This window comes from Rhinoderma darwinii, chromosome 5, assembly GCF_050947455.1.
Source record: "Rhinoderma darwinii isolate aRhiDar2 chromosome 5, aRhiDar2.hap1, whole genome shotgun sequence".
Lineage (NCBI taxonomy): Eukaryota > Metazoa > Chordata > Amphibia > Anura > Rhinodermatidae > Rhinoderma > Rhinoderma darwinii.
The window spans coordinates 139,322,903-139,342,482 of NC_134691.1; the positions used below are offsets into that span (position 1 = coordinate 139,322,903).

The following is a 19,580-nucleotide window of genomic DNA, read 5'->3' on the forward strand; positions in this document are numbered from 1 at the left end:
CTGCAGCTTACCTGGAGTCCTCCGCACAGACTCTTCTGCTCTGTCTGGAAGCCGTGTCACGTGACAACACGATCACATGGTACACTAAGTGTACCATGTGACCGTAACCAGGAAGTGCCGGCTTCACGGCACAGAAGATATAGTTAGGAAACATGCTGTATGGCAACGGGGGCCCGTGGGCCCCCCAGGCTTAGGGGCCCGGTCGCAACTGCGACCACTGCGACCCCTATAGCTACGCTACTGTTAGATTTCATTTATGTAAAATTGTCTATCTCTGGCAAGCAGAAAGCTCTGTTTTTGAGCGAGCTTTATAGTAGACAGCCAATAAGATCCTTACTGCAAAATCTTAATACTGCTATTATTTTACTGCACACTAAATACTTCATTGAATAATTCAAAGTGAAGCATTTGTTTATATTGGGAGACATGAAAAGCACTGAGATAGCCTATTTGCTAATCTGAAACTCTGAGAGCGCCATAATTATGATGATTGGTGTACAGGAAATTTATATGCCCCCTATGCCATAGAGCCCTTCGGCAAGAATATGTGACACATGATATGTGGTAATCCATGGAATCATGAAGGTATACCTTGAAATGAAATACAAAAATATATTAAAATACAAAAAAATTAATTTTAAATAAATTTAAATAAAATGATATTGAAATAAATTTACAGTACATTTTCCCACTTATTGAAACTGTATTTTTCACTGGAGCACTTTTTAGAAATGTAGGTTTTTATATGTAGTTTCATAAAAATATTTTTAATATTTATATATATATATATATATATATATATATATATATATATATATATATATATCCCAGGTGTACCTAATTACTCTGCCTTTATTACTACCATGTGTCACATGTTGTTTTCTCCTGATGAAGTGTTACTGCCGAGACAGAAAACATGTCAGGTGTTTGCCGTTTCCTGTAATATTTTAGCTGTAGTATGAAATAAGACCTTTTTCTAAAATGAAATATTAACCTTACTTGACATATGAGTTCAGTTTATTGTGTGCAGTGAAAATACCATGTTGATGTTCTTGTGATTGTAAACATTGATGCGAATGGGCTTTGCCAGAGATAAATAGGCTATAATATCTTACAGATTTTCCTACATACATGTATTGAACACAGGGAAACATTTCAGCCTTTTCATTTTATAAGGTCTATGAAAAAAATTATTTAAAGAAATCAGCCATCACTGAATATCATGGCTGCTGCGGTGCTTGGTTGCATTCAGACTACTCATACAACATGTGTAATGTGGCCCCAATGTGGCTTTGGTGCCCCATGTGGTTTCCGGGCCTCCTTTTACATGGATCCGTGCTCCTAAACCTCATTTCAAACAAGTGCCAAGGGTTATGTCAGAAATGTCTGACTTCCTGGCCCTATCCCAGCATGCCACACATGACTTCTAATAAAAGAGAGCAGTCATAGATCACTTCTGACCAATGCATTTTTTACTATGGAGATTGATACAGGAAAGATAGCTACATTAGAGCCTGTTTTAAGCAGTGCAAGGAGAAGAGAAGATCCATGGAAGAGACAAATGTGTTGTATTATAGGACCCTAGTTTGCTATTTGGAACAATTTAGGAGCATGATTGTTTCGTGTTAATGATAGGTACTTTCCCATTATAATCAGTTAAACATCTCAATTTATAATGTTTTTAAATCCAGGTGAAACCATACAGCCCAGCCATTTTACTTGTTCTAGTTAATAACTGTGGCAGTGCATCACCTCCAGTTTAATTTTTATGAACGTTGAACAATTTGCTCTTTCTACATGTACTCAACCTGTTAAGGTCAATTGTCCATACACATTTTGAGGGGGGGGGGGGGTAGTATTGTAACATTATTGTGCCTTGGTAGGGGCTTTAATAAATGGCAAAGCCCTCAAAAAAGGGCATTAAGAGTTCTCTACCTCTGGCAGGCTGGTTGGAGCCAGATCTATCTGTAATTTACCGGAGTAGTTAGTGGGTGCCAGACTGGAATGTACTGGAGAAGAGGGGCAGCACTTCATGGACTTTTCTCCAACCCTTTCTCAGGGACAGTTCCGGAGATGCTGGGCTGATAAGCAGAAGGGTGTTTAGTGCTGTTAACTATGCAAACCCCTACCCACCCATAGGCTGATCAGTCAGAGGGAATTTTAAAAGATGACAGGGCACATGTGAGGGTTGTTGTTGTTGTGTCTTGGTTGGTGCAGATTGTATCTGTGGCAGCTGAGGGCCTAACAACAGTCCTCAGGGTGTGTCAACAGTGTATGCCTAGTGATCAATAAAGTTTATTATAGAAAAGTGAAAAACCGACTTTTTCCCCTTACAAAATACTTTATTATGAAAAACTACAAAAATGAAATAAAAAACCCACACATAATTAGTATCACTGCATCCGTAACAACCTAAACTATATAACTGTTAAGTTATTTGACCCGCACTTTGAACGCCATGAAAAATAAAATTAAAAAACAATATCAGAATTGCTGTTTTCTGTTCATCCTGCCTTTCAAAAAAACGCAATAAAAATTTTAAAAAAAAGTCATATGTAACCCAAAATGGTACCAAAAGAAAATACAAAAAACTTCTAAAAGTCATCTTATTAAAAAATAAGTTGGCAGAAAACGAAAAATATCATGGCTCTTAGAATGTGGCAATACAAAAACAAATACTTTTTTTTTTTTTTAAGTATTTTATTGTGAAAATGTAGTCAAACATGACCCACAGAATAAAGTTATGATTGTACTAATACCACACGGTAAACTGTGCAAATTTAAAATGAAAAACACAATGGCGGAAAGGCAGTTTTTTTTCCATTACCCACAAAAAAAGTTAGGCTCTGTTCACATCTGCGTTGGGGTCCCGTTCTGATGTTCCGTCTGAGCTTTCCGTCAGAACGGGACCTTGAACAGACACAAACGGAAACCAGAGATTTCTGTTTTCATCACCATTTATTTCAATGGTGAAGGATCCGGTGCACATGGTTTCCGTTTGTCTCTGTTGTGCACCGAAATCCATTGTTTTGCCGGAAGCAATAACGTAGTTGACTACGCTATTGCTTCCGGCAAAACGACGGAAGATTATTTATTTGTTCATGAAGTTCATGTTTCAATTATATGCACCCCAAATGGTGTAATTAAAAAAAAAAAACGTATTCCACAAAAAGAAAGCCCTCACACGGCTATGGGATACAAAAAAATAAAAAAGACATGGCTCTGGATATGCAACAATGAGATAACAGAAAAAAAAATGCTTGGACATTAAGGCCCAAAATAGACTGGTTGGTCACTAAAGGGTTAATATAGATCTAAAAAAACAAACACTTATTTTAAGTTGCTTAAGACACCTGATGAAATTTTGTGTTTTGTGAAGTGGTGGGCCATGGATTTGTTAGTCTAAGCTATAAGACATACCTTTCCAAAAAAAAAAAAACATCTCTTTGATCTAGACCAGGTTTTTCTGTGATGGATTTTCATCTCTCTTATATCTTATGTATACTGGCCATCTTCTTTTCAAATGTTTGCTGGCCGTCTCAAAGAGGTTTCATAGTATTTACCAAATGTCTAAAGAATATTGTGTAGCTCATGTAGGACAGGTCAGAGCTAGTGCAGAGCTTAAAGAGGCTCTGTCACCAGATTCTCAAATCCCTATCTCCTATTGCATGTGATCGGCGCTGCAATGTAGATAACAGTAACATTTTTTTTTTTTTTTTAAAACGTTCATTTTTGGCCAAGTTATGAGCTATTTTATACTTATGAAAATGAGGTTTGAAATGGACAATTGGGCGTTTTTTTTTCGTTATGTCCAACTGGGCGTGTATTGTGTTTTTAACTGGGCGTGTTTACGTGTATGACGCTGACCAATCAGTGACCAGTCAGCATCATACACTCCTCTCCATTCATTTACACAGCAGCGATGTGCAGCCACATACACAGAGATTAACGTTAATCAAGTGTCCTGATAATGAATACACATGAAATCCAGCCTGGACGTCATGTGTATTCAGAATCCTGACACTTCTGACTCTTTTCTTTGAGATTTCTAGCAAGGGAAACGAAATCTCGCGAGATTACGGAGGTAAATGAGATTTAGTTTCACTTGCTGGAAATCTCACAAAAAAGATTCAGAAGTGTCAGGATTCTGAATACACATGACGTCCAGGCTGGATGGTCATGTGTATTCATTATCAGGACACTTGATTAACGTTAATCTCTGTGTATGTGGCTGCACATCGCTGCTGTGTAAATGAATGGAGAGGAGTGTATGATGCTGACTGGTCACTGATTGGTCAGCGTCATACACGTAAACACGCCCAGTTAAAAACACAATACACGCCCAGTTGGACATAACGGAAAAAAAACGCCCAATATTCCATTTCAAATCATTTGCATATATATAAAATAGCTCATAACTTGTCCAAAAATGAACGTTTTTAAAAAAAAACAAACGTTACTGTTATCTACATTGCAGCGCCGATCACATGCAATAGGAGATAGGGATTTGAGAATCTGGTGACAGAGCCTCTTTAAGTTATTTAGACATTAATCTTTGAGACATACTAATAATCTCAGACATCAATCAAATTACAGTTTTTACCTAGGATTATAATATTGATAAATCTGCCTCAGAATTAAAACCTTTTAATACAATAGTAAAAATTACTGTCATGAGTTTTACACAAACTCTGTTTGAACCCCCTAATGTGTAATGAGGATAAACTTAGAACCTACATCTCCAAATTCTCGAAAATTATGCTTTTGCCATTATAAAATGTGCATTTATATTTATAATCATAGTGATTTAGGGTCCTATTACACGAACGAAATGGGCAGTGAAAACGAGCGCTGCTCAGCAAGTTGATCGGCGATCATTTGCTCCTTTCACAAGTTGCTTTGATCAGTAATGTATGGGGACGAGCAACCGTTACAATGATCATGTGTCCCCATACATTTCCATCATGTCGGCAGCATATCTCCCCATTTACACAGGGATTGTTGCTGCCGACAACAATAATATTTAATGCTACATAAACGAGCAGATCAGCTGATCAATGAGCGTTTGAGCGTTCATTGGCTGATCATTGCCCTGTGTACAAAGGTCAATGATCGGGAGCAAACGTTCATATGAACGCTGGTTTGCTCGATCAATGGCCTGAGCAAAAGGGACCTTCATGCTCATAAACGTATGTTTTTAATATGTTCTACCTCAAAGACACTAATTTACTTGATTATAACGTGTTTACATTTTCAATAAATCCTACTTGCGTTTTAGTCCTTTTTATTTATCCACCTGAATACACCAAGATGTCAAAGTAATTTTACAATGGCATTGATGGAAGTAGGATAAAGTCCATCCCCTGCCTCAAAGGACCACTGTAAAGCATTTTAAATTACACATGGATGCGGCTTATGTTCTTTGTGTAAAAAATCGAAATACATAATTTATTAAACTTCACAAGAAAAATGCTCATTGATACATAAACAATAACTTAAATATTCGACTAAATCTGGACCATTTACACAAAGAAACCCGTGGTTTTCCTTCATTATTGTGAAAGGCAGGTGAAGTGTCAAATGATATGTTCAATTTTACTTTATTATACTGTACTTGATGTTTCTGTTAGAAAAACCTGGCTTAATATCTACACATATACTTATAGGGGTGGAATTTATTAACCAGAAAAGAAGTCACAAATGCATCAAAAGTCGCAATGTGCGCAAGAAATTGAGTTTTTTGATACATTTACACCATCCACGCCACTTTCTGAAAAAGTGGGCGGTACTTGCCAAAATTGGACGAGGTCTGTTGCTGCCCAACACATTTACTATAATTTTATAAAGAGGAAATCTACGCCTGCTCATAGTTGGCGCATATTTCCCATTCAGACGCATGTACAGCCAGAGATGTGCCTCATTTAATAAGAGGTATGCGCTCCAGCTATCTATATATTTATTAAGACTGGCGTATGGAACGCCAGTCCTAATAAATCTCCCCTATAGTGTAGCAGACCTTGTTAAATGGGTTACTCCCATCATAGAAGGTGATAACATATTGCTAGGATATGACATCACTTTCTCATAGATGGGGTCCAACTGCCAGGACCCCCACCAGTCCTGAGATTGGCGCTGCTTCCCCTTTAAAGTTTTTTACTGCAAAGGGGCCCATATACTGTGCTTTCAAGGGGGCCATTTGCTTTCTGTGTCCACTCCTGCATTTGCATTATACAATTTAACAGAAATAATGCATTGACTTGTGATTTAATTAATACAATCGTATGCTATGATTTGCATTTATTACAATATAGAGATGTTTTATTCATTAACATATATACAAGTACACTTGAAATTGTTATACAGCATACATTGCAACATTGTAGCATTTTATCTCTTTAGTGCTCTCAAAACCTCTTCACTACACAATTCTTTTGGATCGTCTTCGGATTTTCAAACTCTTTTATGTGGCCAATAAAAGGAGATATTCCATGGATCCTAGAAAATATATAAAAAGTAATATATTGTATTACATTAAAGAAGTTACAAATAATGTTTAACAAGACACAAAGCAGTAGTAAAATTATAAAGAAAACACGTCTTTAAGGACCCATATATTGTTTATGAAGGTTCTGCTTTCACTATATGATGTTTTCCATTGTAATAACTTTCCTCTCTCACAACAAACCTTTTCTATTAAAAGAAGTTACAATAGAAATTTGTAAATAAATAATCTATTTTTCTACACTGTATCGAGTAAAAACCATCTAAACAATACATGAAAAAAGCAAAAAAAAGGTAATAATGATATATTGTACAGTTGTATTTTGTAACCTTCTCAGGTGGCCTCCTCTCTCCTTCTGCACCAGTCTGTCATTCATTAAAGAGGATGTGTCACTAATTTAGTAATGCCAATCTCCTAGCTAATCTAATAGGCGCTGTCACACTGATAATTCTAGTGAAAATTGTGTCCCAAAACGCTTATTATTTTAAAAGTTATGAGCTTTTTTCAAAATATGCAAATGAGGATCATAAATATGCCATGTAGGTGTCAATGCCAGCGATTCTCCTGAGGTGGTCCTATCAGCATGAGGCTGCTTCACACACAGTGTAAGTGACTAAAGCTGGAGGAAAGGGGGATCACTTAAAGAGGCTCTGTCACTACATTATAAGTGGCCTATATTGTACATGATGTGATCGCTGCTGTAATGTAGATTACAGCGGTGTGTTTTTTTTTAGAAAAACAATCATTTTTGGCGGAGTTATGACCTATTTTAGATTTATGTTAATGACTTTCTTAATAGACAACTGGGCGTGTTTTACTTTTTGACCAAGTGGGCGTTGTGGAGGGAAGTGTGTGACGCTGACCAATCAGCGTCACACACTTCTCTCCATTCATATAAACAGCACATAGTGATCTTACTAGATCACTATGTGCAGTCACATACTCACACACTAAAGTTACTGAAGTGTCTTGAGAGTTAATAGACATCGCGTCCAACCAGGACGGGATGTCTATTCATCACTGCCGACACTTCGCTAACATTAGTGTGGGATTTAATGACAGCAAGCGTGATATACAGTGTGATCTCGCAAGATTACGCTTGCTGTGCTGTAAGTTCGACACAAACGTTAGCGAAGTGTCGGCAGTGATGAATAGACATCCTGTCCTGGTTGGACGCGATGTCTATTAACTCTCAAGACACTTCAGTAACTTTAATGTGTGAGTATGTGACTGCACATAGTGATCTACAGGGTGGGCCATTTATATGGATACACCTAAATAAAATTGGAATGGTTGGTGATATTAACTTCCTGTTTGTGGCACATTAGAATATGGGAGGGGGGAAACTTTTCAAGCTGGGTGTTGACCATGGCGGCCATTTTGAAGTCGGCCATTTTGTATCCAACTTTAGTTTTTTCAATGGGAAGAGGGTCATGTGACACATCAAACTTATCGAGAATTTCACAAGAAAAACAATGGTGTGCTTGGTTTTAACGTTACTTTATTATTTCATGAGTTATTTACAAGTTTCTGACCACTTATAAAATGTGTTCAAAGTGCTGCCCATTGTGTTGGATTGTCAATGCAACCCTCTTCTCACACTGATAGCAACACCGCAGAAGAAATGCTAGCACAGGCTTCCAGTATCCTTAGTTTCAGTTGCTGCACATCTCGTATCTTCACAGCATAGACAATTGCCTTCAGATGACCCCAAAGATAAAAGTCTAAGGGGGTCAGATCGGGAGGCATTTCTTCTGTGGTGTTGCTATCAGTGTGTGAAGAGTGGGAGAAGAGGGTTGCATTGACAATCCAACACAATGGCCAGCACTTTGAACACATTTTATAAGAGGTCAGAAACTTGTAAATAACTCATGAAAGAATAAAGTAACGTTAAAACCAAGCACACCATTGTTTTACTTGTGAAATTCTCGATAAGTTTGATGTGTCACACGACCCTCTTCCCATTGAAAAAACTAAAGTTGGATACAAAATGGCCGACTTCAAAATGGCCGCCATGGTCAACACCCACCTTGAAAAGTTTCCCCCCTCCCATATACTAATGTGCCACAAACTGGAAGTTAATATCACCAACCATTCCAATTTTATTTAGGTGTATCCATATAAATGGCCCACCCTGTAGTATGATCACTATGTGCTGTGTAAATGAATGAAGAGAAGTGTATGACGCTGGTTGGTCACTGATTGGTCAGCATCATCCACTTCTCTGTACAACACCCACTTGGTCAAAAAGTAAAACACGCCCAGTTGTCTGTTAAGAAAGTCATTAGCATAAAGCTAAAATAGGTCGTAACTCCGTGAAAAATGATCGTTTTTCTAAATAAAAAAACACTGCTGTAATCTACATTACAGCGCCGATCACATCATGTACAATATAGGGCACGTATAATGTGGTGACAGCGCCTCTTTAAGCTACACTAGCTAAATCTCAGGCTGTGGATCAGGCTTCTGGTGGCATAAGAAATATGAGATTCTAGTGAAACAACCGGAGGTATCATCAGTTGAAAACAAAGTCAGGAATGAAAGCTGTATACTATATGATCACGCTGTGTTGCTGGGTTGGGAAGAGAACTGTATGACGCTGATTGGACAGCATCATACAGGAAACATTACACCGCCCAGAGTGAGAAGAATAAGTCTCCTCCCATTTGGCAAGCATAGCCAAATAAGCATATTTTGAAAAACGCACATAACTTTGCAATTAAAACACGTTTTTGAAAAAAAGTTACACTGTCGTTATCAGCATCATAGCGCCTATTAGATTAGTTAGGAGATGGGGAATTAATAAACTGGTGACAGATAAGCTCATGCTTATTGTATTTTGTGTTTTGTTTCATGTCATGTGGTTAAACCCTTTCTCATATGTACTTTGCCCCGGAATAATGGCACTATTAAATAAATAATGATAATAATAATAATTAGGCTATGTTTACGTCTGCATTGGAGGATCTGTGGCAGATTATGGCAGATTTTCTGAGAAAAACTGAAAAAACTGCATTTGGCAATATTTATTCTGTCAAAATGATGGACTCTTCGGTGGAACATTGTAAGTCAATGGTGCCAGTGGTATCCGTTGTGCGACAAATCTGGCTATGTTTTGTCATTTCCATCATAAACGGAAAACCACAACACTAGTGTGAAAAGATTCTTACACATTTGCTAAAGCAAGGAGTATAACAGATTGAAACCCTTACTTAAGCGTTTAGTCTTTGAAAGCTGTGCGTTTGTAAGGGTCTATTCACATTGTGTTTGCAGTGTATGTCGGAAGTATACGTCAGGACTCGGGAGTGTATGACGTGTGGAAAACTGCAGAATTCCTCTGCATGTAATAGGACAGCAAACTGGGCTATTCTATATAGTTGTAAAAAAAGGAATCACAATGTATATGGAGGCTAAAAGAGTGTCCCTTTGGCCTCTGTGCTGTCCATTGGTGAATGGGGACCTATTGATACGTCTAACGTATGTGTCTGGAGTTTCTCAGGTGCATAAGCCAAGTGGACACTGCACTGTGAATTCAGCCTTTGTCACAATGCCTAAAAAGCACAAGTTTTGACTTGAGACATGATGCGTAGACATGATGTGTAACACCTGTTTCCTCCCATCCTCCAAAAGAATATTCAGTTTTAATAAATACTTGTGAAACTGGTCCTACCATGTGCGTGTAGGCCTCAGAAAGTGGAAATTAGATTGTGAGCCCCACTGAGAACAAGAGGTGGACTGAATGGACATGCAATCTAGTAGTGTGTGAGGGCTTTACAGGTAGATAAACCTATAGGCCCTTCTTACACCCCATACTGACAATGGAGACTAGATTTAGACTGTCTGCACCACGTACAGAGTATTTTCCATTTATACCACTAGCTACATTCGGGCAGTGTGCCCTCAGTCCTCTGAGAGTGAACATTCTAAGCTGAATAGAACAGAACAATACGCAGCTGCTTTCAGACGTTGGGGTAGAAGCACATGTTAATACAAATGTCTAGCACTTCCGACCCTGGCTGGCAGGAAGATTAATTTATTATTTTTTAATATCATTCCACTGCAGGGGCGAGGGACCAACAGGGACTATAATATCATGGAATATAACTTTTCGGACACATTTTCGTGATAATATGTAGAGTAAACTATGTTCCTTTTAACTTTGCCTGCGTGCAAGGCATAGCTACAATAAACATCAGTTTTCCATGACACATGGTATAATACGATATGACATGACATAAGCATCGATAGAAACATATTATTTAATGGTAGAAGAACAAAATGGAACACAAAACTATTTTGATGTAATGAGCACAACTAGACTTTTGGGCAATTGCGCTCACTAAACGGACCTCTAATAGGGTTGTAAAGAACACTTTCCACATATGACCATACAGAGCTGGAAGACAAGATGGGTCATATGCTACACTTCCTTGCCACCCTGGCTGCTTAGACTATATGGTGATTTCTAACTCTCATTGTACATATTTTTTCCTCTGAATTTACAGCACAGTCGAACTCAATAGAACAGTTTGCATGACCTGTTGCATAAGTATCATACAACATTTACGGGAGTGCGACTGTCGAGTGACTGTCAAGAAAAAGTCGCGTTCAACTTAAACATTTGACTTGGTGTCAAGGTCCCATTTAGTTAAAAAAGTATATGTGTATCCAAATTCATTGTGCGAAAAATAATCAAATTTTCTTAATACTAAGCCTTACTTCTTCTGGCTCCCTGATTGGCACTTCAAGGGCCATTTATTTAAAGTGAACTGTTTTCATCTGATGGGGTCATCAAATCAGTCCCTTGACCCAAAGGGCCACAAATCACGTCCAGTCAGGGTTAGAACTAAAGATAGACATGCACACAAACATAAATTACCCATTTACATGTCCACATTTGAAGTACATGATCAGAATTATTATTTTTTTCAAAAAGGGAGTTGTATGCCAGTAGGAGGAAAGGAGCAAAAACCTTTTCCAAAGTAAATATTTTCCTATTTATCTCTTCTGAAATCTGTTATTGGCATAATATGCAGAGAATGAACAAGGACCACAATAAGGATTATCCGAATGAGCTCAGAATGACTGTGTGCAGACCCTTTTCTGAATATAGTCAGAGCCAGACAAGATGTATGTCCCAAACCACCAACAACAGTATTTCCCCATTTCCACCATAAAATGCAGTCGCAGTGTCCCCCAACGTAAAACAGTATGCAGTGTAGTATCTTTCTACTTACTTACTTATTCAATCACAGGGAGTTAGGTGTGAGGGGTCAATCTACTCACATGCTACTACCACTTCTGGCACAGATGGAAGCCTGACCTATAGAAGAGATGTGAGCAGATCTCTCGGGTGGAACATTAGTGGTTGGGACGCTGGTTGGACAGTACTGATCTTTGCTATACACCAGAAGCTTTGGGTGAATTTCTTTTGACTAAGGACTTGTCTAATATGAACTAATACACTTATCTTTAATCAACATCCTTAAATAAGGATCAATATCCTTGTTTTTTGGATATGTGATGGCAGTGACCTAAAGTATGTAAATAACATCTGTTTTAAAAAGGGACCCTGCCAGTAGACTTCATGTCTTCAGCTATCCTCGCTCCAGTGTTGACCATCTTGTTCTCTCTAAACCACCTTGGTAGAAGTGCTGGCGTGGAATATAAATACATGCTTCAGCCGTTTTAATGATTGTACATGACACATCCAGATCTCCAAAAATGAGTGGGTCACCCACTGGATCTGGCTGGCATTACTAAGTAATGGTCCGAACATTGTTGTGCCACTGTTTACTGAACAGCATTATACATTAGGCAATCCCTAGTAAATAATGGACTGGTATTACCCTTTAAGAAAACCTTGCTCTATGTTTTCTAAGGGTATACTACTGAGTAAATATGCCATAACTTTATTCTGAGTTGCGTTGTCAAATGTAATAAACATTCATTCTGAGTTATTGTTGTATAATTTATTTTCAACATATTAAAATGGAATATTTTATCTTAAAATACCAAAACAATTAAATTGACAGTTGCATTTAATTATCATTATGCAGCTCCCAACAGACAAGCGTCTTAAAAAGTAAGCACATAACATTTCTTTTGCAACAATATGCTAGCGGATATTTCCATGTTTATATGAGTTATTCATTATTTATGTTGCAAACACTGGTTCAAGTAATTTAAGTCATGAACACCTAGACACTAATTCATTTTCTCTTACGCCGCAGCCATTTTAATGCCAATTTTGTAGTTTTTATGTGAAGTTGATTCATTAAGTTCTATTCTTGGCACCTTAATAGCTACCATGAACATATGACAGAGTCTGGAATTTAAACAGGCCACATTATTAGAAAATAAACCTGCCACTTATATAAAATAAAGCCTTCATTAGTCTATAGATGATCTGCATACAGCACATGTGTACAGTTATTTACCATTCATGCTAAGGAATGAATTCACGTCTATATATATATATATATATATATATATATATATATATATATATACATATCATAATGTTTATTACAGCACTATATAATGAATGGATTTAAATAGCAACCTGCTTAAAAGAAAAATCAGTCATAAATTTAGATCCTTAAGTTTTTCCTCAATTTGTAAAAAAATGATATCCAGTTGTTTTTGAGTGAAAGAGTTTTCTTGTATATCCAATATGGCCGCTGTTAAAATTTCGAACAGGGTGTGTTACCTAAATTTTTAAAGAATTCTAAATTGTAAATCTAGTAATGCAGTGATACATTCTCTGGATCTGAACTTCTGAATATCTACACTAAGAGCCCAATGTGCTAAAAGATGGGGAGAGGGAGGCGTCTGAAGGCATTGATTATATTGCAGTATTATTATTTTTGACATTATATATATATATCACTGTTTTTACATTTCTGTTGGTGTTATTTAACCACTGTTTAGTGGTATTTACCCAGGCAATGTGTGGCACTTTTCATTTGACACTGTACAGCGTAGCAGTGCTATCGGTGGTTATTTCTGTCAACTGTCATAATCTTCTACATTAAATCATTGGCAGGGAAAGATGGACGTGGGAATCATTATTTTATAGACACAGATAGTATAAGTATTGCTGGTGTTTCTGCTATAGGCAGGCATTTTTTTTAATGTATTATTGTATCTTTATGTCATGTCTTAATGTTTTTATGTTTTTTGTATTATGTTTTTTATGTGATTACGTAATGCTGTAACACAATCATTTCCCCGTTGGGGATGAATAAAGTATTTTATCTATCTATCTATCTATCTATCTATCTATCTATCTATCTATCTATCTATCTATCTATCTATCTATCTATCTATCTATCTATCTATCTATTTATCTATCTATCTATCTATCTATCTATCTATCTATCTATCTATCTATCTATCTATCTATCTATCTATCTATCTATCTATTTGTGCAATGTACAGTATAATGTTGGTGGTACTGTAAAGTGTTATTTGGCCTACATACTGTATAATTAGCTTAAATTATAGGAAAAAAAGGAAGGAATTATGGACGCACATAATTCTTTGCTTTTTCTCCTACATTTATGCCGTACATTGCGGCTTTATTGCACGACTTGTTCAAGGAGGTACTGCAGCTGGTTTCCTACACTGCTCAAAGCTACTATACAGAGTTATGTCTGTTATTAGCACATCTAGCCCAGATGAGCAGTCATATATCTTTCCGTCTACTAGTCCTTATATACAAAAGGATATGGAGCACCATGGTTTTATTTTTTTATACTTGTATACTGCATATTTAAGCATTGTATGGTAGGCCTATTGTACAGTATATGACCGTACACCATATTGAGGGAGGAGCACCAGCAGAAAGCAGAACGTACTACACAGGGCACCATCGAATGTAAAGATGGCCCTGACTACAGAAATAGATATAACTAAGAAATGAGCACTACAGCAAACAATACACAGGAATTTGGCTAATATAAACAAAACAAATAAAACATGTACCTAGCAAAAAGGCCAATAACATCCCATTGTATATAAATAAGAAGGAAATGTATCATTTATTAAGAAGCAAAATATAATTTGTATCACATGATTAATACAGTGAAGAAAGAAAGTTAAAGGGTTTTTTTCTGGTTTAGAAAACCCATATAAAATACCCAATTAGTGCATTCTGAGTTAAAGTTTTTTTTTTCCATCTCATAAGGTAATGGCATATTGCTAAGATTTGCCATCCCTTTCTGATCAGTGGTGGTTCGACTGTCGTGACCACCACCAATTCTGAGTATAAATGGGCTAAAGCTCTGTTGAGTACTGCGTCCCTTTCACTATTTTTCCCTGCACAATGGTGCTCCTGGCCACTCGCTCTGCAAGGAAATGCAGCATGACCCCATTCAAGTGGCTGGGAGAGCCGAGGTGCAGGGAAAACTTTATAGGTCGCAGCGCTGTACTGTGGGCCTCTTCCTTCTCAAGTATCAGTATCCCTGCAGTCGGGCCCCTACTGATCAGAAAGTGATTGCATGATCTGCCATCACTACGAGATATGGACACCCCTTTAACTGATGGGACTCCCTCATTCTGAACATCCAGCAATCAGTTGAGCAGTGAGTGGTTTTGTAATGGATTTGCCTGACACAGCTTCTTTGTCGAAGCCCGTGGTTAATCAGCCTGCATCTGTGCCTAGATCTGTTAGAGTGACTCGATCTGCTACCACTCAGGCTGGGAGGCTGAGGAGTGGGATAACCTATCACAGCCTGGCCAGACGGTTCTAGCTCCCGCCCTCAGTCTATTTATACCTTCATTTCCTGCTTGTCTTTGCCTGTGATTCTGTCTTGTTTCCTGGCTCTGCTGCTCCTGCTATCATTATTGACCTTGCTTCATTTTGACCCTGGCTTTACTGACTACTCTCCTGCTCTGCGTTTGGTACCTCGTACACTCCTGGTTTGACTCGGCTCGTTCACTACTCTTGTTGCTCACGGTGTTGCCGTGGGCAACTGCCCCATTTCCCTTAGCTTCTGTGTACCCTTGTCTGTTAGTCTGTCATGCACTTATTGAGCGTAGGGACCGTCGCCCAGTTGTACTCCGTCGCCTAGGACGGGCCGTGCAAGTAGGCAGGGACTGAGTGGCGGGTAGATTAGGGCTCACCTGTCTGTCTCCCTACCCCGTCATTACAGGTTTTAAAGAAAATCTCTCACTCCCTGGGGGACCTGGCAGCTATGGGCATTATTCACACGGCCATTAATTTCAATGAGCAGCATGTAATGGTTTTTTTCTCCTGGGGTGTAGCTGCAAGAGATTACTTGTTTTTAAGTTTTTCTGTAGATTATATATAACTATATATAACTTTCCAGCGAAAATGGATTGTCCATGGCTAACAACCTCTTTAGTCTGTCATGAGAATGTGGGATTCTATTTTAGAGAAAAGTAACTGACTTGTTTTAGACATGAAAAGTGCTATGATTTGGATGTCGCCACCAAGACCCTAGAGTGCATTTTGTGTCAGGAACTAACCTTCTGTATCAAATTTACTAATCAAACTTTCCTTAAACAAGGCATCCCCCACCATGTACTCTCCCTATATCATATCAGTATACCTTTAGACAACAAAAACTAACTTTGCCTTGACTTTGTATATTTTCCCATATTCCAAGTTTTTGTTTATACTTTGTATGTTTATGTCATGATTCATGTTTATATGAAGTTTGCTCTTTGGATTTTTCTCTTACACGAGATTGATTGTGTGGATCTCTAGAATTTCTCGCTTTGTAATCTTGTTTCAATAAAAAAAAAGACTTACAAGAAAAATCTTTTTGAAAACATGACAGAAGAAGGCTCCTTAAGAACTATTTATTGATGTTTTTTTTTCTGTTCACTTAAGGGGAAAAAATGCTCCTTTATAAAAAGCTGGATCTGGTGTTAACCTATGAATACATTATGAATACATAAGAATGTTTTTACTTTTTCTGGCTCCGTTTTAACTTTATTAAAGCCCTATAATGGCTGAATAGACTTAACATAGTATAGTCACTCTTACCCTTTGTAAAAATAATTCTCTGGTTGAGTCGCATTCATTTAAAAAAAGTGTGATTTTTAACCATTTATTTGCTCTATATTGTTCAATTATCCGAGTCAAAGGCACAAGATAATATGCACAATATTGTATCATTCTTTGGGATGACAAGCAATAATTCAACGTGCTACATTATATATCTGCATTCTGTCACCATAAAGCATTTACTTCACACTTATATCTCCTCCGTCAATCTCACTCTAAATAAACAGTCAGCGCCTGTGTGCACAGAAGAGCAATACTAATGGATTATGATTGTGTTCAGTTATCTCCCCCTGCCAGAAAGATACAAACATGCAAAGCCACCCACAAAGTAAAGCTTTCAGTTTAAAAAATCCACTCAATGGACTACAGATAAAGTCTAATGTTAAACATAACCTTGCTGGTTACCAGTCAGTTTGGTCTATTCTGTTTGAAATGGGAGACATTCCATGAAAAGTTATATTGATCTCTATGCTTATCCCCTTGGTCACCAGAGTGAGCTACAGGTATTAGTGACATTTGTTTTTTATCCTCTAGTTCATTTAATTTTCATCTAGTCCGTAATGTGACTTTATAAGCTAATATTGATCCTGATGTGTCTTTTTATTAATACTCTTTTTATTTGGATACCATGAAGGTGCAGAGCAAGCAATGTAACAACCGAGGCCTCAATAAGGCTGGCTGAATTAGTGACTTGAAGCTTAACAACAAAGTAAATGAAAAAACAGAGCGATAGGCACAAAGTAAAGGAAATATATTGGGACACAGAAGAGGTGCTAAAAAAATGGGGAAAAACACTGGCCCTTACACTCTATTATACCCAATTGTATAACGTCCTCAGGACGTGGATAAAATTCGAAGGGCTGGCGAGGCAAGGGAAACATCAGTACCCTGCCTCACCATTCGCACTTTTCTTGTGATGAAGGCAGCGCATTACATCATTGCACCACTTGCGTCATTACGCTGGAGCAAGCCTGGTCAAAAGGGACCAGGCCTTGGCCTGCATCAATGGAGGAGAGGACGGCGAGAGAACGGGGCCAGGTGAGTGTTTATTGAAGCAAGGAACAATGTGGCACTATCTACAGGGGACACTGTAGCGCTATCTACATCGACAGTGTGTGGCACTATCTACATGGAAACTGTGGCACTATTTACATGGGCAGTGTGTAGCACTATCTACATGGGCAGTGTGTAGCACTATATACAATAGTCACTGTGGTGCCATCTACATGGGCAGTGTGTGGCACTCTCTACATGGGCAGTGTGTGGACCTATCTACATGGGCAGTGTGTGGCACTATCTACATGGGTACTGTTTCCCTATCTACATGGACAAGGTATGGCACTACCTACATGGGTGGTGTGTGGCACTGTCTACATGGGCAGTGTGTAGCACTATCTGCATGGGAAGTGTGTAGCGCTATCTACATGGCACACTGTAGTGCCAACTACATGGGCAGTGTGTGGCGCTCTCTACATGGGAAGAGTGCCACTATCTACAAAGGCAGTGTGTGGCACTATCTACATGGGCGGTGTGTGGCACTATCTAAATGGGCATTGTGACATTATCTACAGGGGTGACGGTGGCACTATCTACAGAGGGCACAGTGGCGCTATCTACAGGGGGCACTGTGGCGCTATCTACATGGTGCAGTGAGTGTGGCACTATCTACGCTGGTTTTTACGCTATGAATTATGGTTAGCACATATCTTCCAGCTTATTCCTTTATATTAGAGCCTGTAATATAATGGGCTTGGCTGGTCGATATCTGCAGACTAATACTTGTAGTGTAAAAACCAAAGGGCAGCAGGAGCATGGCGAAAATAACTTGGTTTAAAAAGTATGCCCCCTCTTTAAAAATCCTGCATTTTCCCCTGCTGTTGGCCCTGTCTGCGACATTCTACAGCAAGTCAGCCATCTCTGCCTGCCTAAACTGTGTCTAATTTAGTGCCTTCCATATTGGGTAAAATGGAGTATATGTGTGGCCGGGTTCTCCATTGGCACCAGCCTGAAAAAACAGTTTGCATCTATCTCTTGTTTTCATACCATCTATTCCGCGACACAACCTGCACTGGGCCCTTTACCACCCAGGCTCCCAACTTGTACAAATAAACAAATAAATTTACTTAATAGAAGCCAACATTTTCTACCCATGGCAGGAGGGAATAACAACAAGGGCCATATAACTCTACTGCGCAAAGAAAATGTAAGCAAAAAGTTGTTGAGGAAGTTTTCTTGATGGGCTGACGTCTGTTGACTCTCATTTAGCTGGGTTAAAGTTGACACCTCTAGAATGTCTATATAGGACTTTGGTAGCTTCTTACATTCAGTCTCTTGACCTATAATGTTTAGCTCTGACTGCAAACACCATTTCAGAAAAAATTTACATCGACAGCCGTGGTTCAAGCAGGAGTTTGGTTTCCTCTGTTCACACCTCTGCTCCTGGTCTTGTGAAATTAAACATTATTCAAGATCTGCACTGGAAACAATTGCTGGATTATCAGACCATATGGATTATTGGATGCCGAATTATAGGATTTCCGCTGAAATTCTATTTTGGATGGTTAACTTAAAATACCCAATTCTACTGCATTTCTAAGGAAAAGTCCTAACTGTTCAGAAGAAAAAAATCATAAATACAAATCTACAAAAGTTGCTAGTGTTTAAACTAAAATGAACAGGGGTCGCTTACAGTGAAGGGTTAAAGCACAGACTATTTTAGAAAAAAATTGTATCAGCTTTGTCATTTTTGTTTTCTGGGAAAAAAAAACTTACATTTCTAAGTACAAGTGTCAAAGGTGACATATATAGAACACTGAAAGAAAGAGGGCTCTAATCCTGCTGCAGGGTAAATTGTATAATGATCAATTATTGGATATGGCACCTAGGCTTTTAAAGAACAAATCCAGGCAATCTATAACATTTACTGTCAAATGGTAAGCCAATAAATTCCAATTAGAAAAGACTCATTTAGGGCTAACTTTGTTATCCATTTGAGGTTAAATATTTGTAATGAAATCAACTATACCCCTGCAGTTCCAA

The 19,580-nt window shown here is 38.2% G+C and overlaps 1 long non-coding RNA gene across 2 annotated transcripts in view; it reads right to left on the minus strand.

Annotated features, from left to right (window-relative positions):
• Positions 1–4,466: 4,466 nt before the first annotated feature.
• Positions 4,467–19,580, minus strand: part of LOC142652728 (uncharacterized) — a 296,530-nt gene continuing 281,416 nt past the window's right edge. For both annotated transcript variants that reach the window (XR_012847904.1, XR_012847905.1), the window contains one exon: positions 4,467–6,495. This is a non-coding gene — a long non-coding RNA (uncharacterized LOC142652728). The remainder of the gene's footprint in view (positions 6,496–19,580) is intronic.